Source organism: Vulpes lagopus, chromosome 2 (assembly GCF_018345385.1).
Source record: "Vulpes lagopus strain Blue_001 chromosome 2, ASM1834538v1, whole genome shotgun sequence".
Classification (NCBI taxonomy): domain Eukaryota; kingdom Metazoa; phylum Chordata; class Mammalia; order Carnivora; family Canidae; genus Vulpes; species Vulpes lagopus.
The window spans coordinates 13,061,524-13,086,340 of NC_054825.1; the positions used below are offsets into that span (position 1 = coordinate 13,061,524).

The 24,817-nt window shown below is 48.6% G+C and overlaps 1 long non-coding RNA gene and 1 other non-coding gene across 13 annotated transcripts in view; one reads left to right on the plus strand and one right to left on the minus strand.

The window, feature by feature from the left end:
- LOC121484896 overlaps positions 1–24,817 on the minus strand; it is a 47,583-nt gene that overhangs the window by 14,816 nt on the left and 7,950 nt on the right. For 3 of the 12 annotated variants that reach the window (XR_005986139.1, XR_005986141.1, XR_005986140.1), the window contains 5 exons: positions 16,209–24,198; positions 15,265–15,394; positions 14,429–14,607; positions 12,496–12,669; positions 2,400–4,203 (listed from right to left, as the gene is read on the minus strand). This is a non-coding gene — a long non-coding RNA (uncharacterized LOC121484896). Of the gene's footprint in view, positions 1–2,399; positions 4,204–12,495; positions 12,670–14,428; positions 14,608–15,264; positions 15,395–16,208; positions 24,199–24,817 lie in introns of those variants that run through there. The other 9 variants (XR_005986147.1, XR_005986148.1, XR_005986142.1 and 6 more) reach the window with 6 other exon arrangements.
- Positions 10,709–10,813, plus strand: LOC121485926. Its single transcript, XR_005986429.1, has one exon. It is a non-coding gene; the product is annotated as a U6 spliceosomal RNA (small nuclear RNA).

Sequence of the window (24,817 nt, forward strand, 5' to 3'; positions counted from 1 at the left end):
GACTCTGTTGCCTTAAGAGATGACAAAGCATTGTAGGGAGGGGTTTTCTGGGATGTTAGAAGCCAAGCCAGGCCTCTGACATGGAAACAGAAGGCTTCACTCTCACTCCTCGGACAGACACTGTGTTTTCCATAGGCACCGTGTTCTGCTGGCCCTTGCGGGCCTTACACCCAATTTTGGTTTAGGGCAGGTCAATTTAGGTAGTGAATTTTATTCTGCTTATGTTGAGTGACGCTGTACTGCTGTGGCTTGAGACGGGGTTCCCTGGGACTCTAGGGATGCCTTAGGGGCCAGGGGGGCTATGGAAGAGAGCAGAGCCCAAGGTGAGAATTCTTTGCACACAACCCACCCCTCACTTCAACCACTGTAGCTCTGCTAGGATCTGTTTTGTGTATTTGTTCCCCATCAATTTTATTTTGAATGAAAGACAATGTGGCTTAAAAAAAAGTTTGAAAAGAATCCCTGCTTTACTGCACTGAAACACAGCAGAAAAGGAACAGGAGCTTCTCTGCTCATCAGAACATTGAAAGAACAGAACCAGGGGAGCCTGGGTAGCTCAGTCTGTTAAGTGTCTGCCTTTGGCTCAAGTCATGATCCCAGGGTCCTGGGATCCAGCCCCGTGTAGGGCTCCCTCTCCTGCTCCCGCTGCTTGTGCTCTCTCTTTGTGTCAAATAAATAAAAGCTTTAAAGAAAACAAAAACAATGAAAGCATTTTCTTTCAATCTGCAAATGCCCAGAATGACCCTCCTTGGCCTAACCTCCTCTTTTAAGAGCTGAGGAAATTGCAGGCCAGAGCAAGGGAGAGAGACAAACCCAAGGTCCCAGAGATGTCTCAGCGAATGCTATAGCAAAATTTAGTGTCGGAGTAGCTTGCCCACCAGCCAAGAAAACTCAGTCCCAGGCTTTTAGGGAGCAAATCATGTTGCCAAAATACATTTATTTACTTAAGGCCTGCTTCTTTTCAAAACCAGAAATAAGTAGGAGTAACAATCTGAGAGTGAATATTATTATTGAATGTTGAAATTAATTTTGAACTTCCTACCACCCCGGGTGAAAAGAGAAACCCAGTGTTCCATAGTTCTTATGGATGAGGAAACATCAATCCTTTTCACAGAAGACAATTTCATGAAGAAATGTCCTTACTTAAACTTATAGAGGAAAAGAGTGGTGCTCTTTTTTGGATAGAATAAGCCAGTAAGTCCTAAGATGCTAACTTTCCCATCTAGACTGACTTCTTTGGTCAGTTAATGGGTTAACGTGTGAATTCACCCACTGGCCACTTCCATGGACATTATAAATGAAATCATTGATTTTGTAAGTCGAGATACTAAAAATTATTTTTCCTTTTCTCATTCTTCAGGGTTACATCTTTTTCTCCAAACTTTGCATTCTGTGTGGCTTGTATCGGCAAACAAGGAGTATGAACTTTTTGAAAGAAGAGCAGAGGGGAAAAGAATAAAAATGTTTGTAATCTGGGGACACTGAGCGTTCCATGTGCCATCTCACGAGCTTCACTACCACTATTGATTCCTGCTCCGTGTCACTTCCTGTACTCAGTGAAACCCACCCTGGGTCTCTGTTTATCTTCACTCCACCACAACCCTTTCAAATGGCTACTGGTATCAAAATACAGAAGAGCCAAGGACTCACAGGGCTCCGAAGTTTGCCCTGGTGACAGGGTTCTTCTGTTAAATCCTCCAGCCACTCACTCACTGTAAGCCAGGCACTGATCAAGGTACTCCACGTCCCAAAACAATAGAGATCACTCCGCGGCCTTTGGTGGCCTCGGTCTAGTGCCCAGAGACAGGCAGCAGTCAACACACAAAAGAGACAAAAAAGAACAACAAACAAACAAGAAAATCACAGACTGTGTCACAAGCTGAGGAGGAAACACACCAGGAGCAGTGATGGAGGGTCACTGGAATTAGGAGGAAAGGGCATGGGGCTTTCTGCTGGGGATCAGGTGAGGCTTCTCTGAGAGGTGACAGTTGAGCTGAACCTAGAAGATGAGAGGCAGCTGGGGAGTCAAGCTCCAGGTAGAACCAGCAGAGCCCGGACCTGTACCAGGCAGTTCAGCAGGTCTTGGGCCACCTCTTGTCTGATTGCTCTGACAACCCCACCAGGTCAGCAGCTTCTTGCATCTCACAGGCGTGAACACTGTGGCTCAGAGAGGTGAACTGAGTTGATCTACACCACACAGCCAATAGCAGTGGTGCAAGATTCTAATTCAAGAACACCTGGGGGTGGCTCAGTGGTTTAGCGCTGCCTTCAGCCCAGGGCATGATCCTGAAGACCCAGGATCAAGTCTCATATCAGGCTCCCTGCATGGAGCCTACTTCTCCCTCTGCTTGTGTCTCTACATCTCTCTCTCTCTCTCTCTCTGTGTCTCTCATGAATAAATAAATAAAATCGTTAAAAAAAAAAAAAAAACATCTGGCCCAAATCTCTGCTCTTAGCATTGACTTCATTTGATTTGACTCACTGAAATATCAGCTACTACCACTGGCAACTCAACTGACACTGGGTCAGTTAGTTAACTAGTTAGTTGTCTATCCATTCTGAGTCATCCTCAGCCTCATTCCAAAGAGGGCTTGAACCCCTACATTCTCTGTACTTGCTGGGCTCTCTAGACTCCCCTTCAAACGGAGTCTCCTGCTCCAACCGGATTGGTGGTACGGAAATGCCATGAGAATGTCTTCTCAGGGTTTGTGTTCGGACTGTTAGAGAACCTCTCACAGACAAGGAACCTTCTCAGCCTCTGTCGGGTATTCCCCTCAGATGCTGTCATTCAGTGTTCCAAAGGTCCTACGGATACTTAGAAAGTCAACCCTCCTTTTATCAGGCCAAACACCAAGCAAAAAAGCAAAGATCCTCCCACCTCCTCTGGTGATGCAGCAAACATCCCCTGGAGAATCAAGGAGGCATCTGTGCTCTGCTCCTCTGCCCGTCTCTGCTGCCATCATTATGAACAAGGGTGGAGGTCACCATGGAAGCATCCCTTCGTGCCCTCTCAGCCCTGACTTGAGCTCCACGGGGGTGAAAGCAGCCCAGAGTGGCAGAAAAGGCTCTTTCTAACCCCGTGGCTCATTCCCAAGCCTGCTGGTTGATGAAACCCATTGCAACGACTCCGATGGAGTACAGGAAGATGGGTCACTCCCTGAATGACCACATCTGCCTGAAAATAGGTATGTTACATCATCGCCACCCAGGACCTGACTCTTACTCAACCAGGTGTGCAATTTGGGGGTTTTTCTAAGTAATCTGCCAGCTGAAAAAAGAGGCTGCCATGCAGGGAGCCCTCATTAGCTCAGAATAACAGTCACACGTGTTCAGTCTTACCAACCACTAGGTACCACTCTCGGCTTTTCACCATATGAAGTCCGTAATCCCCCCAGCAGCTCGGCTGGAGTGGGAGGCAGGTGTTGTCATCATCACTATCTTCCAGATCAGGACACCAAGGCATCCCTTGCATCCCTTGTGGGAGGTCTCCAGCTGAAAAGGGGTAGGACTGGATTCAAGATGCTAACTTTGCTCTGCTGGGTCTTATGCAATGAAACCGCTTTTCCGAGCCACACGAGGTTTTACGCCTAAGTCAGAACCTCGTATCCAGCTGTCATTATGGACAAACATGGAAAGGTGGAAAAGCTGGCGATGACATTAGCAAGCTGTTCTCATATTCCGGTTTCACTATGAAACGTGCAAAAACCATGCATGACAAAAAATATATATTTATTTTTTAAGAGAGGAGGCTGGGCATGGGTAGGCGAGATCGGAGATGATGTTCGAAGTCTTCAATCACAGGATCTGAATTAGCCGCTGCCTGTGACAGGTCAACCCCCGGCTCTGGTGGCCCTGTCATTTGCTGAGTGACAGGGCTCAGTTCCCTAGACCCTCACGTGAATTTGAGCCAGATCCACTGGATGACCTACCTTCCAGGAGACGGTGCTGCCTCAAGGGCTTTGCCAGGGCCTCTGCCACCTGGGTCCCTAAACACCCAGCTCCCAAAGGAAACATCTCTCCCAACCCTCCCCCCAGCCCCCCGCAGCCACTTTTACTTTGGGTGGTGATGTGTCAATCCAGCGAGGAGTTCTGGGCTGAAGTAGAAGCTTGCTTCCCTCCAGAGCGGCAGTTCCAAGAAACCATATTTTCAGGGTAGAGACTGTTTATCCCTGTAGTGGCTCAGCTTTCTGTGTCCTGCTAGTTCTGAGAGAATGAGAGGGAGAGAACACATAAGCTCCTTCCTCATCCTCTGCCCCAACCCAGGCAGACAGGAGGCTGGAGACCCCTGGAGCTCTGGGACTCCCAGCTCACTGCCTCCGGCACCGGGAGGAAACAGGCCACACGTGTTTCCCAGGCGATGCACACAACACACACACACAAGGACACGGGTGCACATCAGCTTAGAGTCCTAGTGAGAAACCAGTCTCCTGGGTGCTCTCGTTCCAAAGGGACCTGAGCGATGAAGTAGCTCTGCGCTACCCAATAGGAATATGAGGGCAGCCACATACATCATTTGAAATCGTCTAATATCCAGGGTGGCTCAGTCAGTTAAGCATCTGACTTCAGCTCAGGTTATGATCCTGGGGTCCTGCGATTGAGCCCCGCATCGGGCTCCCTGCTCAGCGGGGAGTCCACTTCTCCCTCTCCCTCTGCCCTTCCCCCCAACTCGTGTCTCTTTCTCACACTTTCCCTCTCTCAAATAATACATAAAATCCTTAAATAGTCTAATATCCATATAGAACAAGAAGTAAAAGGAAACAGGTGAGATTAATTATTAGATATATATATATATATATATACCTAATATATCCAAAATATTATCACCTCAGCATGTAATCAATATAAGAATTATTGAGATATTTTACATTCTTTTCTTGTAAACTGAGTTTTCGTGTATTTTATACCCATAGTGCACCTGAATTTGGACTAAGCCACATTTCAAATGCTCGATGCACGTGGCCAGTGGAGACCCCCTATGACAGCAGGGGTCTAGCTCCTCGCTCCCCCTGGATTATCGTGTGCCTTCTGCAGCAGCTCTCCAAGGAACCAGCTAGCTCCTCACTACCCAAGTGTGGTCTTTAGGAACATCACCATTACCTGGAACTCCTTAGAAATGAAGAATCTCAGGCTTCTCTCACGAAGAATTCAAATCGGGATCGAACTTTAACACTGTCCCCAGGTGATTATTACACCAGAAACTCTGAGAGGCCAGCTGCCTTCTTTACAAGACTTCTAGTGGCAGGAGACTCACTCTGCCATTCCCAAGGAAGCCCAGGCCATCTTTAAGTTGCTCCAATTATTTAAAAAGAAAGAAAGAAAGAAAGAAAGAAAGAAAGAAAGAGAGAGAGAGAGAGAGAAAGAAAGAAAGAAAGAAAGAAAGAAAGAAAGAAGAAAGAAAGCCCTCATCCTTCCGTTATAGAGCATTCTCGATGAGCCGGACACTGTGCTAAGTGCGTCACACGAATTATCTCATTTAAACCCAGCACCACCCTATGATACGGGGGCTAATTTTGGCTCCTTTTATATAGATGAATAAACAGACGCCCCGCAAACCTAGATGACTCACCCCAGATCGTGTGGCTAGCCAGCAGTCGGTCTCAGGGCCTGTTTTCTTAGCCACTGGCTACACCAGGGTGTCCCCCTACCTGCTGCCTGCTGGTTCCACCAACACGCTACCCACATCTCCGAATGGAGCCCAGGAGACTTTCTCATCTTCACAGTAGAGGAAAGTGTGGTTGGGACTCAGTAGAGAAGGTCTTCGGTACCGTGGCCTAATATTTTCGTGGGTTTCTTTTATTACTGATTTCATTTCTTTTCGTTTAATATTTCATTTATTGCTTGAACAAACTCTGTTGGTAGCTGCCTACTCAGCATCTCCCTCCCTCGTCAGGATTTAGGACAAGTTTAGAAATTGGCAACTAAGCAAATAGGCAGAAATTAATAAAAGTCATATGATGTCATTAGATAGCTCAGAGGTTCCTGGTTTCCAATTAAATAAGGCAGGTGGTTAGAGCAATTATATAAGGTACACAGATTATGTGAGGGACCCCAATTATGCGAGGTTCATGGATAGGTACTGTGCCGAGGACGACACTGAACTTGCACAAAATGTCATGAGATGCAAGGAGGAAGGCAGGGTGATCCGATGGGAAAGGAAAGCACAGTAAGCAAACTATGAGGAGTTTTACTCCTGAACCATTATGTGTCAGGAAAAGCCCCCAGAAAACTGGAAGAACATTGCCTTCCATCTGTCTTTCCATGATGGCCTGGAAGCACCAACTGCACCTTCAACAGTTGAGCACTGGTGTGGAAATTACGCTGTTGTATGGGAAATGACCTGGACTCTCAATTCAAGAGAAATGTCATTTGCCTTGGACAATAATGGAAACCACTGGAAGAGACACGGTGCTTTCGGGCAAAGGATTTGATGCTTCTTAAATGACTACTGTGTTCTTTGACTTTCCAGGAAATCAAGGATCCCTATGTCTTTGAGGGAGAGTGGGGTGTGGAAACGGGGAAAGGAGGAAGGGAGGGGGGATGATTGAGAGTGCAAGGACATCAAGTGGCACCATCCGGAGGCTCTACACGTCAGACCTACGTAAATAAGATCCCTTTGTGCCTGTTTGTTTCCACATCGCATGAAATGCCTGCATTGATTTCCCCCAAATATAGAAAGTGTATTTGGGGTGGTCGGTTAAGATAGCAATGATGTGTGGTACATACAATTTCACTCAGGGGGGTTTACAGGGAGATGCCAGAGAAATAGACAGTCATCCTCCTGAGCAGTGGGTAGTAATCAGAGGACCTTTGTCATGATCTCTCGATAAAGAAATGCCAAACATAATGAGACACCACAAACCGAGAAAACAAACAGTAGTTCCAAATATGAATCCCGATTTAGTGTCCTAACAGTAGACCATCAGCATTACAGCCCATGATTTATGACCTAGAGCCTCCTGCCATGGGCATTTCTACATGGCTGCAGGCACTGGTTGATTTAAAGATGGTTAATGATTGTCCAGCATAATCCAGGGACTACAGTCAGTGGTGAAATACAGCCCCAAACACCAATGATGGCCCCGTCAGAAGCTGCCCATACTCCATGGTCATTGTCATTTCTTTGGTAATCAAACACCTCATATCCGCATTAGGTGTCCTCTTGTAGGACATGGGTCGGGGTCTCCAGAAGAAGTGAGATTCCAGCCAGCAGGAAACTGTATCTGGTTAATGTGCACTGGATTCTCTGGGACGGAACCAGCCTTTGTCACCATTGCATCCTTGGGGCCCAGGACAATGCTTAGCTCCCAGTGGGCACTCAGTATAAAGCTGTCAATTGACCATCCTTGGAGACCTCACTCCTGTGTTCTAAAGCTCTTCGCTGATTGCAGTAGTAATCCACAGCAGCTAACATTTATTGGAGGCTTATTTTGTCCCAAACACCACGCTAAACACTCTACTGAAACGTCAGTCAGATGTCAAAAACCCTACTGGCATGATGAGACTATGACCATAATTTGTATCCTACTACAAGGAAACTAAGGTACCAGAAGATTCCAGAACATGTCTAGTACCCCCTGCTGGTTGGCGGCAGGACTGGAATTTGAACTCAGATCTGCCAGACGCGTTGTTTGGAAATGCCTCACTATGATGTTTCATTTTTATTTTCATGCTGGGCATCCAGAAGCACACGGAAACCCCAAATGCTCCTTCTGGGCAGAGGGGCAGGAGGGAAGGGAAAGGAAGGGCCTTTGAAATGCCCTCATGGCAGCTTCATTTGAGCGCCCACACATTCGCTCATTCTGAAGTCTGAAAGTCATTTTGGGGCTAGAGCCCTGCACCAGGTACCAGAGAGAGAAAGATGAATAAGATGCATAATTTCTGGTTCCCGCTCTTCAGGGGTCCCAGGTGGGCCTCCGGGGGCAGATGAAGAGATAAGAATGTCCATAGAACGTAGCATTGAAATAAGCTACGGAACACGGCCAAGGGGACACCCGCAAGCTTGGAGCTGAGCAGGGTGTGGAGATGTCGCACACGCTGCCCTCCAGCAGCTCCCAACCTGTCTGTCCCCAAACAGACGAGGAGCTGGGCAGTCTGCACTTGAGCCCAATGGCAGGGTCAGACCAAATGTGTTAGAGGCGTGCAGGGCGTGTGAGATCATTGTGAGTTGAGGTCATTGCCATTCTCAGGGAGATGAAAGCAAAACCAGCCCTGACAGATGCCTCGAGTGTCCCTGTCATTTCTAAGTATTTCCCTGGAGATGGTTATTTGGAAGAAATGAGATGGTAATGCTTGCCGTGGCCACATCTGTACAGCAGTCCTAGGCTGAGGACACCCCAGGACTGCCTCTGAGTGTCCATGGTTCCACTTTGGTTTAGGACACCTTGGAAGAAGGTCATCTCGGTAAGGGGTGCACGGGGCTGGATGTGGTTAGTGGCTGCGGATTGCTGCGGTTCAGGAAAGTCGGCTAAGCTTCTTGAATGTGGCTCTGATTTTGAATAACACATACGAACTGCTTTAACACTCCAAAGGGAAACTTCTAGTGCAAATAGCCTGGAGATCTTTTTCCAGAAGGGCCACAAGGGCATGCCCACTTCTCAGAGCTCTGACCAAGGCTCTGGGGAGCTCTTCCATCCTTCACTGGACCAATTTTCCAAAGTGCTCTCTAATTAATGCCTCCCAGAAGAGATCCTCTCCTTGTCACCGAGAAGAGAAAAATAAAAGCATTCCTGCAACAGTTTTGTACCTTGGGCAGAGCGGAATCATCTTTAGCCAGCTCAAATAAAGGGCCATGATGTGAGTAAGCATAGAACCCAATATTTTACAGCACGGCCCATCAAAGGCCCTTTAAGCAAGTCCAACACCTTAAAGTGTAGAAGCAGAGCTGACATAGAGTTTGCAGGAGATGTTACTGCTCTGAACAGCACAGTTTGGGGTTTTGTTTTCCAGGGGAATTTTTGCAAGATAATAGCTGGTTTAGTGTGTGTGGCACCTGCCACAGATCCTCTCAGATATAATCACTTTCCACACAGTGCATGGATTTATTTATCCACTCACCAAATATCTATTGAACACCTCCCAAATGCAAAATTCTTGGATAGAGATGCTGGAGAAAACAAGACAAAGTCCCTGCCCATATAGAGCTTGCATTATTGTAAGGGAGACAGGCACAAATAAAATAAGAAGGTATATTTGTTAAATATCTCATGATTTGTGATGGACGCCATGCAAAAAAAAAAAAAAGAAGAAATAGAAACAAGAAGTGATTAATATTAAGGACAGGGTATATTTTGGATTCAGGCTCAAGAAAGCCCTTTCTGCAAAGGGAACTTTTGTATTGCATCCAGAAAGGAGCCAGCTTTGCAAAGGGCAGGGGAAGATCTTTCCAGTATGAGGAATAGCTTGTGCAAATGTCCTGGGGCAGGAGGAGGGAGCACAGCTGACTTGGGGGATCTGAAGGAGAAGCAGTGGGGCTGCATTATAGCCAGTGAGAGAGAAGAGCCTGGAGGAGTGGGCAGGAGCCAAGCCAGGAGCTCCACGCTCTGAAGGTGGCTTCTCCGCTCCAATCTTTGGCCTGGTTTCACTTAGCAACCTGACACAACAGACCGGCGCCTGACTCCTCCTCCCACTCTCCCCCACTTGGCAGTCCAGGAACACTATCTCGCGGCTTAAAAAGAAAAACCAACACACTCCAGCCACCCTCTGCTTTGTTCCAGCAGCTTCCACCGGGACGAAGAAGCAGGCCCCATGAAAAGAGCGTGGGTGATGTTCCCCCAGTGTGCGCGCTCTTCCCACCCCATCGAGCCGGCCCAGGGTGGCTGCACTCAGTATGTTGCCACGGTCGTTGATAATAATTGTTGCATTAATTGGTGCTGTCCGGACCAGACAGAAACGTAAAAGATCCCACTGTGTCCAATAATTAATGTTTTTCCCTCACTGCAACGCCATTAATAAGGGGCTCTTCCAAGAAACGAGTAATTGGCTGGTTGGGCGTCATTAGGGTATTTATAGATAAGCTTTGGTCTGAAGACATAGAGGAAAGCTGATTATGTTTATTTAGACTCTATTATCTATCGCTAATGTGTTATCCTGCGTTCCGATCATCCCCATTCTCTGGGTCCTAATGATACAGGGCACACTCACGATGTGATTTCAGGGACCTGCAACATGGCTTTATCTCCGCTGCAAGGGAGAGTGGGGGACAGAGGGGGCGGCTGTTCACAGGTCCTGCTGGCGCCCACTCATCCGCTGCGAACCTTCTCTTTCCGCTGAGAAATTTAGAGCAGGGCTCATGGAACTACTGGAAAGACAGTTTCTCCTAATTAAACCTCAGAGGAGTGGAAGTTTCTTGGGCCTGTGATTATCTGAAGGGTTTTTGAAAATGTAAATCTGGTTGGGGAAACCTTGCTTGGAAAAACAGAGGGAGGAACAGGCCGCCTGGATTGGAGATATCTCTGCGGTAGCAAGCAGTGAAGTCTCAGCGCCGCGAACACCTGGCCCAAATACTCATCTTATCAGATAAGCACACACGCTTCCAAGTGGACACGGTGGCCCGTGGGGCTGCTTTTTCTCCAGGGAGGCTTTGATCCACTTGTCCTTCGCTAGAATTTTTAGAAAAGATTCCTTGTGCTGTTTTTTAAAAAGTAGATGGGCACAACAGTGTGAACGTACTTAATGTCATTGGACTGTACAGTGAAAAATGTTTAAAAAAGTGCTCGCTTTGACAGCACATACACTAAAACTGGAATGACAGAGACGATGAGCATGGTCCCTGCGTAAGGATGACGTGCGAATTCATGAAGCCTTCCAGTTTTTTGAGTTTCTTCATGGTTACAAGGAAAGGATTGAATTTTCCTTCATCAAAACTAGCTTTCTTGCACAAATAAATGATCAAGTTAAACTTCAAAAAATGAGTAAAACAGTAAATTTTATTATATATATATTAAGCTTTGATCTGAAGACAGAGAGGAAAGCTGATTATGTTTATTTAGACTCTATTATCTATCGCTAATGTGTTATCCTGCGTTCTGATCATCCCCATTCTCTGGGGAGATATATATATATATCCTAATATATCCATATATATCCATATATATGCCACAATGAAAAACATTACTAGGAGAATAAATAGGGTAATATAATTTATAAGTAGAATTTGAAAGCATAAGGAAGAACTGTAATGTGTCTAACACTAATTTTGGAAACCAAATACTTCTAGATGGTCTCTTCTGCAATTGAAACTACCCTTACATTAATATTCAAAAAAGCCTTCCATTAACAACAAAAATCCAAGACAATTATTTTGCCAGTTGACTGAGCTGGACTTTATAGGATGGAAGAGTGAATTCAACCTTTATTCTTTTTTATCACTTCCTGTTAAACTTGCTCTGTGGACAGCTCTCTATTCATTCCTGGCTATGATCCCACATGGGTTCCATAGCTTTTTGCGACTCTTATCAAATAAAGAACCCAGATCTATCTAATAATAAAAAAAAATGTATTCCTTGGGACACCTGGGTGGCTCAGTGGTTGAGCATCTGCCTTTGGCTCAGGTTGTGATTCCGGGGTCCTGGGATCGAGTCCCACATGGGGCTCCCCACAGGGAGCCTGCTTCTCCCTCTGCCTGTGTCTCTACCTCTCTCTGTGTCTCTCATGAATAAATAAATAAGTAATCTTGAAAAAAAGTATATCTCGATGCATATGTGCATCTACATGCTATACACGTATGCTGTGCTCTATACCTCATATTCACATGTCTCAAGACACGGTGAGAGTCTAGAGACCTGAGTTCAAGCTCACGTTTGGCCCGTGCATGGCTTGTAAAGGCGGAAAACGACGCATAATGTCGTTTCCACACCTGTGAGATGGGGGTGCTGCAAACACACACTTGGTCTTTGAAAGGGTGGGATGACATCTCTGGAGCGAGGGGCAGAGGAGGGGCCCTGCAAATATCCATCTCTCCCCATCTGACCTTGTATATTCGAAAGCATCTGACCCTCACAATCCTCCACATCCTCCCCCATGCTGTCTTCTCTGGGAAGAATGAGCCCAGAAACACTGACCTGCCTCTGCTCTTGAAAGAAGCTCCCAGAGAGCTGACCTGTACACGCACGTGTGATGTAACTTTGCAAATTAAGTGTGTAATGCTTTTAGAAAATCGATGCCCTTTCCTCTCCTGCTCCCCACCACTGGGACCAGGTAATTTGTGGGCACATCTGTTGCAGGTGTTGGGGAATACTCTTGGAGATATTCTTAGATCCTGGCCTGGGGTCTAAAGGTTGGGAAGCTGGCTCCTGGGACCCAGTGATGCCTGTGGCATCAGAGTAACAGGAGGGGGAAGGCCTGGGAGCCGGACTGGGCCTGGGCAGGTGGCCAAGGTGAGTGGATCAGCAAACAGACAAGCCAGAAAAGACCAGGAGGGCCACCAGGGGCAGGAAGAGGAGACAGGCGCCACAACCCAAACACATATATACACCGTATTTACCAGATACTGCTTACCAGATTTTCCATGGCCAGGCAAGCCACTTAACCCCACTTGGCCAGAGCATTCTCACTTATAAGGAGGAGTGAGGCCTGCTAAGCAACCAGGCTGAGGTTGTTTTGGCTGGTGGCACTTTAATTTACAGATTGTCTTCTGGGCACCCTTGGTGTGCCACGTGCTGGAGGGAGAGCCTGCAGGATCAAAGAGAAAAAGAGGACGTGTAGTCGGCACCCTTGCCTCAAAGAACCCATCGCTCTTCCTACAATCCTGCCATGGCTCCTCATTTTTCTTAGCACAAAATCCAAATTCACATTCAGGATCCACACAAAACTTTGGGATCCAGCCTTGGGGCTTCCATCAGGCAATATTTTGTAATGCTTCTCTGCTAGCCTGAGACAAAATTCAGAGGTGGTATGGTGTTTCTGTACATTAAAACATTGACTGATGTCTTAATCAACATAATGCCTTAACTGTAATATAAAGGTGGGAAAGGAGGAAGTAATTTGTAATAAAACAATGTGCATTTCAATAGGTAGATTCCTTGGCATGACATCACTAGTCAACATAAGGACATGCCTTTGTGTGTTAAGTCACAGTAAATGCCACGGCTACAAACACACATGACAGCAGGGGTGTTGTTCGGGGACTTGAATGCCAAAAGTGATGTTGCCGTGGGTGACATGATTTTCCTTACATGGAGGACACCACTTGGTAATGTTCCCAAAAACCACAGTGCGATCTTCCCTTAATTTATATGGTAGAGCCATTCTTAGACAATTCAATGTATAACTGATTCTGTGCTAAAGTGATCTTCAGTTTATATAAATAGGAGAGTTAAGTCCAGGGCAAGGACATTAGAAATCGGCTTTCCACCTCCATGAATATCCATGAGGACACCCAAAGTCACGCAGGACCCAGGACAGCCCACTAATGTGTCAAACTGTTCCATGCACTGCTTGATGTCTTGCATCCTTGGTGCCTGAATTTATGGCACGCCCCCTACAAATATCTCAAACCAACTCAAGGGCAATATCGTCCCCTTGGGAATCACTGATCTGGCCCCTGCCTACCCCTCCAACATTGGCCTTGTCCTATTCCCTCCTTGCTCACTTCATTTCCAGCCACGCAAGCTCTTGTCCATTCCCCCCACACATCAAAGGCCTTTGCACATGCTGTTCCCTCCCCCGGGAACGCTCTTCCCTAGCAACTCACATAGTGGCCTTCTGACCCTTCATCCCTCAGCTCACGTAACATCTCCAGCTTTCCTAGCCACCCTATTTATACAGTAACTCATGCATCCCTAGGCCTGCCAGGCTCAATCATATTACCCTGTTCTTTATTGTCTCTCACACATCATGCCAGAATGATCTTTTTCTAGGGGTCTTTCTCACTAGACTGGGGTCAGCAACCCTTTCTGGAAAGGTCCAGAGAGCAAGTATCTTAGGCTCTGCAGGCCATATGGTCTCTGTTACAGCAACTCCATTCTGTCACTGTAGCTCAAAAGCAGCCACAGATCACGTATGAGCAAAAGGATATGGCTGGGCACCAATAAAACTTTATTTACAAAACAGGTGGCACTTGGGTCCGGTCCATGGGCAGCAGTTTGCCAACCCCAACACAAGACTATAAGCTCCTTGTTTGTCCAGTTTATTCTTGAATTCCTTGGGTCTAGCACACCGTGGGGAAAGTGGTAAGAGGTGAATGAGTGCGTGTTGAAGAAATGTGCTTATTGTCCAGCTAGAATGAGGAACCACCAGAAAACACAAGAAACACCTTCCAATTCTTAGCAGGGAGGGAAGCATTTACACATTGGTCACACATCTAGCACTATGAGGGTCTTGTTAAGGAAGGGAAGGAGTGAGAACTCAGGGAGGGCTTCCTGGTGGAAGTGACCCTAAACAGCAGCTGAAGGCAGGCCGCAATGTGGACCATGGTAGTCGTGGCACTCACTTATTCAATCATCAATTCATTCCCTCACTGGAGGGACTTGCGATGAGCGTCATTATCAGGTGCAGATTAACACAAAGATGTCCACCAAGTGCTACCAAGGAAGGAGAAGACTTTGATCCTATTGCCAGGGTGATCTAGAGATTCCAAGGACTCTGTGGCCCAGTCACATTTCTGGGTACCTGATGTGTAGGAGAGACCAAGGTCACATCTGAGTATGGCTCAGTTGTGCCATGATTGGGTCATGATCCCACCAACCAGCCCCACTGGCCAGCCCCACTGGGGCACGCTTGGGAAATCAGTGTGCACCTGTCTTCAGCATCCCCCCAAACCCAAACCCTCACCCTCCAACCCCACCCCAGCCCGAGGCCCTCCCTCACCCCGATCACAGCCTGCTCTTGGGCCCTCCATCACCCAGTGGCATAATCATATGCTTTTCCCAGGAAGGGGTGCCCTAATTGTGGGCACATGCTGGGGCAGATGTTGGGGGCGATTTTGAGCAGCGGTGCCCCTGGGCCATTAGAACACCATGACACACCCACTAGGCAGTACAGGTATTTGGGGAGGGATATTTCAGCAGCAGGATGGGTACCTGGAAACCACGAGTGACAAGTTTTTGATCTTTAAGGAGCTATTGGAAATTCTTTTCCCCCAAAAAGAATCAAGGTTAACCCCATTCTTTCCTTTTGGTTTCTTCCCTCCAAAGCCAGAGGCCTTGGACTTCCTGCAAATCTCATCACTGCTTTTACTTCTCTCGTTGCCTTGGCTTCTCAGAAACCCAGAGCCAATGCATAGCCCAAGGTGTCCAGGCCCTACCGGGGATGTGCTGCGTCATTCACCTTCAGTCGAATGGATTTTGCTGCCGAATTTCCCTTTCCCTGGGATTTCTCATCTGCTCTTGAAGCTGTAATAGACGCACATCTGTAGGGCAACTCAAGTCCCCTCAGAGGTGAGCCCGGTGTCTTACTTCTGCATAAGAAAAAAAAAATTGCAGAATGTTCTCCCTATCTCCCCACCCCCTCCAACTCCGAACCCACTTTATGAATATGGAGCTTCATTATTTTGAAGGGTAGTTTAATTTAAACCCAAATTATGGTTAGCATTTCATAAGTAATACAATCATTTTCTACCTGCTAATGAGGAGTAAAAATAAATGTATTTCTCAACATGGTATTGATACCTCGCAGTAAAAACAAACAAGAAAAAACACTCCATGTAGGAACTGGAGGGCATGATCTTCTTCTTACCTCAACCTCCTCTGATCTGCGCCCTCGTGGTGACCCTGACTTATTGTGTGACACGGGGCAACCCTGTAGCACTTCTGTAAGGAACCCCTCGAGAACTGGGGCCACGGCCCAGAAGCTACTAAGGGTCACAGTGAAAAAATCCACAAAGGGTTGCTCTTAATGGAGTGACCAAGAGCCGGGCTTTGGGATTGGACAACCCCCCATGCATCCTTTGTTTGTTGGCCCATTCAGCACATTCAGCAAATCAAGTGCCTTTCGGGTCAGGCACTGTGCTGAGTAAGGGGTAGCAGCGGACAAGACAAAGAAGGTTCCTGCCCCCACCCCCGCCCCTGATCTACCCTGACAGCACAGGTAAGCAAGGGAGTTACCAAGTGAACAAGGTCATTCCAAACTGCTAACGTAGCGATGAACAGAGGGGGAGGAAGAGACGGTGATATTAAGAAAGGCCTTCGAGAGGAGGTGATGTCTGAGCTGGCCACAGAAAGGGCAGGGGAAGCATAAGGCAAAGAAACAACACAACAGGTAAGAATGCAGACCTGGAAGACGCAGGAGTGTAAAGGCCCATGAGGATGCCTGCCTCCACCTGAGGTTTTAGGGTGGAAAGGCAGTTTCCAGGACTGTTCAGAGTCCCCGCCCATGTACCTGCAGGAACAACCCAATGTCACTCCTCTCGCACGAGAGGGAGAAGAGGACCAGACAGTGGTCCTGACTGTGGGAGGCCCGAAACAAAGAGCAAATAAGAAGTAGGGGTAAAAAATGAGCCAAGAACCCCCCTCTTCTAAAACAAACCAGTGGCCCTTGTGCAAGTGGCCGCTGCTGGGCTGTGCGACACCCAGGGGTGGCTGTCAGCCAGGGCCTTCGATCGCAAGGGTCTGGTCCCTTCCAGACCTCTCTGAAGACCCCAGCCCCCCCCAACCCCCTGCCCCAGACCATGCCGGAGCCCCTGGGTCCTTCACGGCGTCTAGAGGGCCGTGCTAGGTATCGCCAATGATCTTTGATCAGCTGATGAGCTAAAGCTTCTCCTGTGGGCTCCTGTCTCCAGATAACGTGGTCCTGGGCCTGCCTCGGAACAGACACGGACCCACCCGATAAGCAGCAGGGGCTTCCCGCCCCCTCCACGAGTGGGAGGCGCTGCTGAACCCTGCAGAAGACAGTCCCCCGTGCCACCAGGCCGGGGGCGCTCATCCGGGGTGGGCTGGCGACATCTGAGCGCCAGGATCACACCGTGACAAGCGGCGAAGGCACAAAACGCTACCTCGTCACCTTTTTAATGAGTACAATCCTCTGGCTGCTGCCGGGGCCCTGGGAGAGCTGCTATTAATGAGCGCTTAGAATAGACGGTCCTGTTTTATCCACGTATGGCGGCCTGGGAGAGACACTTCAATTTCCATTTTACATCTGCTGCCACGTTCAAGTGTCTCCTTAAGGGCAGGAAAACACTTGGCAAATTCTGTCTTTAAAGAGACACGTTCAAAGAGAGCATTCCCTCCCCACAGCCACATTCTATATGTGAACGCTTTTCAATTTGCAAAGCATATATTTAGATTATGTATATGGAAGCCCAGGAGGCCGCAGGGCCGCAGCTGCACGCACGGCTCCCCCTGCCCCTTGGGGCTGGAGAAGAGGGCTTCTGGTGTGGTCCTTGATTTGGTGGCTTCACTCACTGACAGGGGACCAGGACAGCCTCTGTTTTGTTCCCATTTCTGCACCTTGGTCCTAGCCAGCGGTCGCTGTGGGGCCTGACATGGTGAGTACCATGGTTTCCAGGGGGAAGGGGGCTGGCCCCAGGGAGTGAGCCACATGGGGCCCAGAAAGGAGGGGTGGGGGATGGGGCTAGACTCCGCCAGGGGTCTTCCAAAGACTGCAGGAGCACCTTGAGGGGGGGGAGGATGGAGGGGGAAGGAGGAGGATGGAGGAGGAGGATGGAGGAGGGAGGAAGAGGGTGGAGGAGGGAGGAGGACGATGGAGGAGGGAGGAGGAGGATGGAGGAGGGAGGAGGAGGATGGAGGAAGAGGAAGAAGGAGGAGGAAGGAGGGGGAAGGAAGGGGAGGAAGGAGGGGGAAGGAGGGGGAGGCAAGGACAAGAAGGAACTCAAGGATGACAGGTCTCAGGGAGGCCCACCCCCCTGGTCTCAGGAGCCATTGCCTGCCCAGGGACTGAGGGTGAAGGTGGGGAATGTCCCCAGCATCAGGGCCCCCAGGGCGGTGGAAAGCACCACCTCGGCCTCTCGCACTTACCAGCTGTCCTAGTTCGGCCCCATCACAGAGATGCCACAGCCTGGACGCTGGAACAGCAGACAATCTATTTCTTTCAGCTCTAGAGGCTGAAGTCCGAGGTCAAGGCACCAGCGTGACCGGCGAAGGTTTCCGCTGAAGGTTCTCCCCTGGATTGTGGCTGGCTGCCTTCTCACCCTCTCCTCATCCGGCAGAGTGAGAGCTCTGCGCCCCTTACCCACTTATGACAGCACCAACCCCATCATGGGAGCTGCACCCTCATGGCCTAATTATCCCTAAAATGCCCACCTCCAAAGACCACCACCTTGGGGATTAGAGCTGCAACATAGAAATCTGGGCAGGGGAAGGGAGACAGAGACACTCGGCCGGTAGCACCACTGTGTGATCTTGGGCGAGTTGTTGGACCTCTCTGAGTCTTCACTTTGCATCTGCAAAATGGGGTCATAATCCCCCTGGCTGTAGGTCTGAGGTTGGTGTGACCTGCCACCTGCAGAGCTGGCTCCGTGGCATCTGTGTTTATTTCTACGGCCCACTGGTCATCAGAATCTTCCAGGGCAAAAAACACATCCCCCAAGCAACCTCAGAGGACCCACAGCATCAATGTGTCACGAGGAGAAGAAATCCAGAGAAATAAAACTGATCCATACTTTGAAAAAGGGACAATGTGGGATGAAAGCGGCTGACAGCGTGAATTACTGTTGATTTCATCATTGTTGCCATCCGCAGAACAAACAGCCCCAGAAAGCACAGTGGGTCCAACCCTAGGCCTGTGGCATCCCAGGGCATTTCCAATTATCTCAAAGAGCGTTGTAAAATTCTCACCAAAGATAACTCGTGTTTCGTCTAATTCAAAATGCCACCTTCCTCCCTCACCAGCACTTTGGCAGGTGGGGGAGGTGGCACAGAATCGTGCTGGGGCACAGTCGGCCTGCTGCTTCCCCGGTACCCATTCTCCCACACTCGCAAGCACCTATAGTCTTGAGGTAGTGATGGGCCTGGTTACAGAATCTGATTCCCAGCCTCTCTTACAGCCTGATGTGGCCACGCGACCAAGTTCTGGCCACTGAGGCAAGAGAAAGTCATTAAAGGAATTCTGAAAACTGTGGATTGTGGACATGATGGCTGGAGCTGCAGCAGGCATTTTGAAACACTGAGGACAGAAGCCAAATGTGGGGAATGGCAAAGCACGGGAAGAGTCAGAGCTTGGGCCCCAGATGATCATGAAGCTACCACACCAGCCTACCCAGACTTCTGGTACATCTGCGGGGGGGGGGGGGGGACCTTTATGCATTTAAGCCATTGTTCTATGAGTTTTATGTTAGGTACAGCTGACCCTAATCCTAATAAGTATACTTAGTTACTAGAGGCTTGTGAGTGTGTGAAAGAGGAGCCCTGGGTTCCTGGCTACCAATCTGTCTTTGGCAGGAGACACAGGTGCGAGGTGGGGAGGAAGGGAACGGAACATCATGGTGCAGGATGAGGGTCCAACAGCACCTCCTGGGTAGTGTCTACCAAATTTGGCTAGTGCTGGACCCCAGGTTCCATCTCTCTCTGTGTCACTTTCCAGAGCCCCCTAGCTTAAGCCAGAGTCTTCCGGGGGTGGGGGTGTGGGCTGCCACAGGAAAAGAGCCTAAGTCGGAATGAACTCTGGTTCAAGCCCTACCTTTGACCTACCAGCTGTGTAACTTTGGTGAAGCTACTTCACCTCTGGGCCTCAGTTTCCTCCTCAGAAAAATGAGAGTCACAGTAACACCTAACCCCAAAGCATTGTGTAGAAAAGGTCAACAAAGCGTCTGGAAATCAGCCTTCAGAAGTGATAGCCGTTGGGGCACCTGGGAGGCTTGGTTGAGTGTCTACCTTCAGCTCAGGTCATGATCCCGGGGTCCTGGGATCAAGTCCCACATCGGGCTTCCTGCAGGGAGCCTGCTTCTCCCTCTGCCTGCATCTCTACCTCTCTCTGTGTGTCTCTCATGAATAAATGAATAAAATATTTTTTAGAAAAGAAATGATAGCCGTTATTACTATAGATGAGTTATGAACTGACATTTTCAGAAAGAGGTTTTGGGGCAAAAGCACATCCTCTTTCTTTCTTTTTTCTTTTCTTTTCTTTTCTTTTTTTTTTTTTTTTTTTTGTACATCCTCTTTCTGGAAGTGCAGGAGGGAGCAAGACTCTGGCCCAATGGCAGTGGTCCAGTGCTTCCCAGGTAGAGTGAAATCTGCTCTAATGCCACAAAAGTCACTCCCAGCTATTCGAAAACTAGAAAGACGACAGAACCAGGAAGGAGGAGACCCAGCTCCTGTCACTGGCTTCACCGCTAACTAGCTGGATGACTTCAGGTGAGTTGCTGCCTCTTTCTGAGCCTCAGTTTCCCCATCCATGAAGTGAGGATGCCAGCTTCCATGTCTGAGACCTCTTCTAGCATCAGAGTGCAGCAATTTGATGACATAGAAAGACTAGAGAACCAGGATCGAAACAGCCAGTCACCTGCACTATTTGTACCTGTTGCTGGTTTTCCTCCAGCATCCTCACCCCTGCCAGCTATTCTAGGAATTTCTTTCCAATTGTACCATTTTGTTTGTTTTTTTTTATTTAAAAAAAAATTTTTTTTTGTATTTATTTATGATAGTCACACACAGAGAGAGAGAGAGAGGCAGAGACACAGGCAGAGGGAGAAGCAGGCTCCGTGCACCGGAGCCCGACGTGGGATTCGATTCCGGTCTCCAGGATCGCGCCCTGGGCCAAAGGCAGGCGCTAAACCGCTGCGCCACCCAGGGATCCCAATTGTACCATTTTGGAGACCAGATGCAGGAAGAAGCATCATTTCTGCAGCCCCCAAGGCTAGATCTGAGGACAGGGTAAGAAGAGATTTAAGAGAGTAGTTTGCATCCCTTTATGCAACCTTGATGAAAAAAATTCAGATATGTGAACCCAATAAACTGGAAGATTCTCTGTAAAAGAATCATCTAGAAATTTAAATAACCTTGCTCATCTGAGTCTTGCTCATATGAGTTATGCAGAGATGATGAGAAGGAAATCAGGCCGAGTGTTAGCTACCAAGCTTGAGGCCTTAACCACATGGTTAACATCCATCACTAATTCCGTCCTTTCCAGAAGAATCCCATCAGGCAAGCACTCCTGTCCTCATTTTGCCAGTATGGTTGACGGACAGTAAAGTTACACATTTTGCTCAAATTGAGGTCATTCTGATGGGCAATGGTTGAACCGGGATACTAATCTTGATCTTACCTAGGCTGTCACCCTCGCACCATCACACCTGAAAGAGAAGCAGCATCCTGCCAGGGAAAAGAACAAAATGTCACCCTAGAATCTGCTGGCAGCGGCTGGCTGTGTGTGTGACCTTGGGGCAGTCCCAGAATCTCTCCTTGCCGGTGTGTGCTCATGCGTCAAAGGTAGGCCCTGGAGAGATGAGAGCCCCCCTCTGCAGAATGGAACCTGCTGGTAGATCTCCCAGCTGCCGGGGGGATGCACCGCCCCCACTCCGCGGTCAGTAGATACCTGGGCTGCCAAGGGGAGACACACAGCCGTGGAACAGGGCCCTCTTGGGAACCTCCAGATGGGCAGATGACCGGGCCCCCTGACTTCACAGGTCTCCCCTGACCAACTCCGGAGCCCCATGGGTGCCTCCTGAGGCTCCAAACCCAGGCAGATCTGCTTGCCAACATGTAACATTGAATATTTGGGATGCCTGGGGCGGGCGGTGCTCCAAACGTTCACCCAACTCTCCCATTCTAGAGACTCTGCTTCCCCGGCCGTGTTGTTAGGAGGTGGGGAACCCTCGCTGGCATTGTCATTTACCCGTGTCAGCCACGCGGTGCCAAAGGAGGTCACCGCTCCATCCTGAGACTTTTGCAATATAGGGACGGTGTTGCTGTAAAGAATTTAACAGGCCAGCAACTGACACTCGAGCTCTTTGGGATCCACCAATGAATCTGATGCCCACGTGCTGCCAAAAAGCATTTATTGTCTCATAATTCGATTTACTTTTTTCCATGCTGCTCCCAGTGCCTGCAAGTAGGGGCAAAATGGCTGATGTCTCCAGATGCCACGGAGGCTAATAAAGCTTGCTGTGCTCCCAGCATGCTCTCTGCTGTCAGAAACCGGCAATTAACTTAATAGGGTTCTTGAAATGGAGTCGATCCGGGAAATGTGGCATGTGTTGACACTCTCCCGCTGATCCAAGCAGCCTCCCACCATTGACTTGCAGGGTCTGTTTGCTATTTGAATTATTTAGGAGCTTGTTATGTGAATTAAAAAGCAGCACTTTGCAGCATTAAGTCTAATATTTTATGATCTTCAATTGATTAGGTGGGCTTTCAGGATTACATGGAAAGGTTAAGATAAAACACGCCTCAGACAGGCAGCTCTCACCAGTCTGCTTTGCTCTTCAAAAATCTAGATGAAAACCCAAAAGGAGCCTGCCTCCCTTTTCCCTTCCAAATGAGTCTTCTAGAACCTGTTTTTGGGGCCATCAAAGAGCTTGTGCACCCTGGGGATACCAGGTGCCCTGGCTTCTCAGGACTAAAGGAGGCTGGTGCCCCATTTATCTACTTTTCGTTTATGTCTTTCTTGGCACAAAGATGGCATTGATGATGCGATGCCCAGAGGGACTGCATCCCAAGCCCAGGCCTGCAAAGGGAGAGCCCTGCTGTGGGTTCCCAGCCACTCGATTGGACCTGGATGGGCACCACTGCCACACCTGCCCTTGGCCAAGGGTGTGTCTAACACACCTCCCTCGACCACACGTGCCAATTCATGCTTTCTTTGGCCTGCCAGCTGCCACCACCCTCTTCCCTGGCCAAGACAATAGTTTTGCACTGGTCTTCTCCCATCACCCCCATTCCAATCCACCGTACATTCTGCAGCCAAACCTAGTTCTGGCTATGAAACTCCCTTGTTCAGAAACATTCAGTGGCTCCCCATTGCCTATTAAGTATGTACTCATCAACCTGAGCCCCAATCCTTTTTCTAGCCTCATCTCCTTTTATTTTTTTTAAGATTTTATTCATTATTCATGAGAGAGAGAGAGAGAGAGAGAGAGGCAGAGACACAGCAAGAGGGCGAAGCAGGCTCCATCCAAGGAGCCTAATGTGGGACTCGATCCCAGAACTTGATCCCAGGACTCCAAGATCATGCCCTGGGCTGAAGGCAGGTGCCAAACCACTGAGCCACCCAGGGTTCCCCCCGCCAATTACTATCGCCCCCATATCAACCAACCAGATGGAGCTACTTGCTATTCTTTAAAAACACTTTTGCTTTCTTAACTCTTAAGCTTTGCTCATGGCATTCACTTGCTGCATTACATCTCCCTTCTTCATCTACTGAAACTCTACTAGTCCTTGATAATGAAGAGTGAATAAGTACATAGTATAGAGGTTCTTATATTCTAAGAATTATAAATATGATTATTTAATATTCATAATCCTGTAAGATAGGTATCTTTATTATTTGCATTTTATAAATGGCAAAACTGAGGTTCAGGCCAGTTGGCTAACTTACTTCCCCAAAATCACTTGGCTACCTGGGATTTAAATGCAGGTAAACAAAGCTCATCTCAATCTCACTTCCTTGGTAAAGCCATTCTTGCCTTTACCTGGGTGGCCTTTCTCCTCTGAGGTTTGCAGCGTCCACTTTTCCACTGCACTGACTTATTCAGGCAGCAAGTGTAGGTACATGGCTCTCTTCTGTACCAGGATATCAATGCCTTGGGACAGTCGGGGCCTCCCTTGTATCACTGCAGGGCTTAGGATTTGCACACAGTAGGTGTTGACTCAAGCAGGCCATCAGCCTGACCACAGGGTGGCTCCCCACCCCAAAGTCACAGGCCCCGGAAGACTACCTGGTCCCTCTTGTATTTCAAAGGAGTAGAAGGAGGCACTGTAGGTGCTGAGTGACAGCGCAAGCTCTAAAGGGTGACTTGAATTTGAATTTCCAAGCACCCCCTCTTTCAACCATGCAACCTTAGCCTCACTGAGCTAGGGGTTCTCACCTGTAAATGGAAATAACAGTAGTCCCCACTCCATAAGGAAATTATCAAAACTAAGTGCAATAACGCTTCAAAAGCACATGGCCCCTAGCACACATTAGGGGCTTAGGAAAAGTTTGCTGTCATTCCCATTGGATTGACCCCAGTGGAGTCTCTAAACCACCTCCTGCAGCTCTGAACCCTGGGCCCAGCATCTCCACACCTCCAGTTCCTCACCTGGAACATGGGCTATTTAAAACTCACCTGATAGGATTACGGGGAAGGACTTAATGAAATAACAGATGGGCCTGGAACAGAACAGACATTCAGTATATGAATAATAGTATGTTATTTTTAATTAATATAACCTCCACTTAAGCTAAGAATATTTACTTTTCTAGAACACCATGAAGACGGTCCTTGACCCCTGGAATCAACAGCTTTGTGCAAAACAAACCCTGCAGCAGCCCCCCGCTTCCAGGGGGCACTCAATTTAACAGGGGAGGCAGGATGGAAAGAGCTGATCTCCCCCAGGGCAGGAGGAGGGCAGGACCACATGCATGGGGAGCCCTGAGCAAAGTCCCAGGGACTCAGCTGGGAGAGGCTACTACTGCCCGATCCTGTGACCTGTGATCCATCAGATCTGTTGGATGTGATGCCTTCTTAGGAGACCTTCCCCCTGAGAGTCTCGATGGTCATCCAAACCCCTTAAGTAAGGTGTGGCCTGCTGCAGGGAGGTCCTGAAGCCAGGATGGCGTTCCCAGGACTCTCTGGCCCCACATTGTGCTGGATCTTATTCTTTAAGGCAGCCGAGGCCCTGACGTTGGGCCATGTGGATGAGCTTAAGGGGGCGGGGCCCCAGGAAGTCTCTCAAATATGTGCAAGATCTTACATGAATGTGTGCAGGGAGTTACACTACATAGAGGT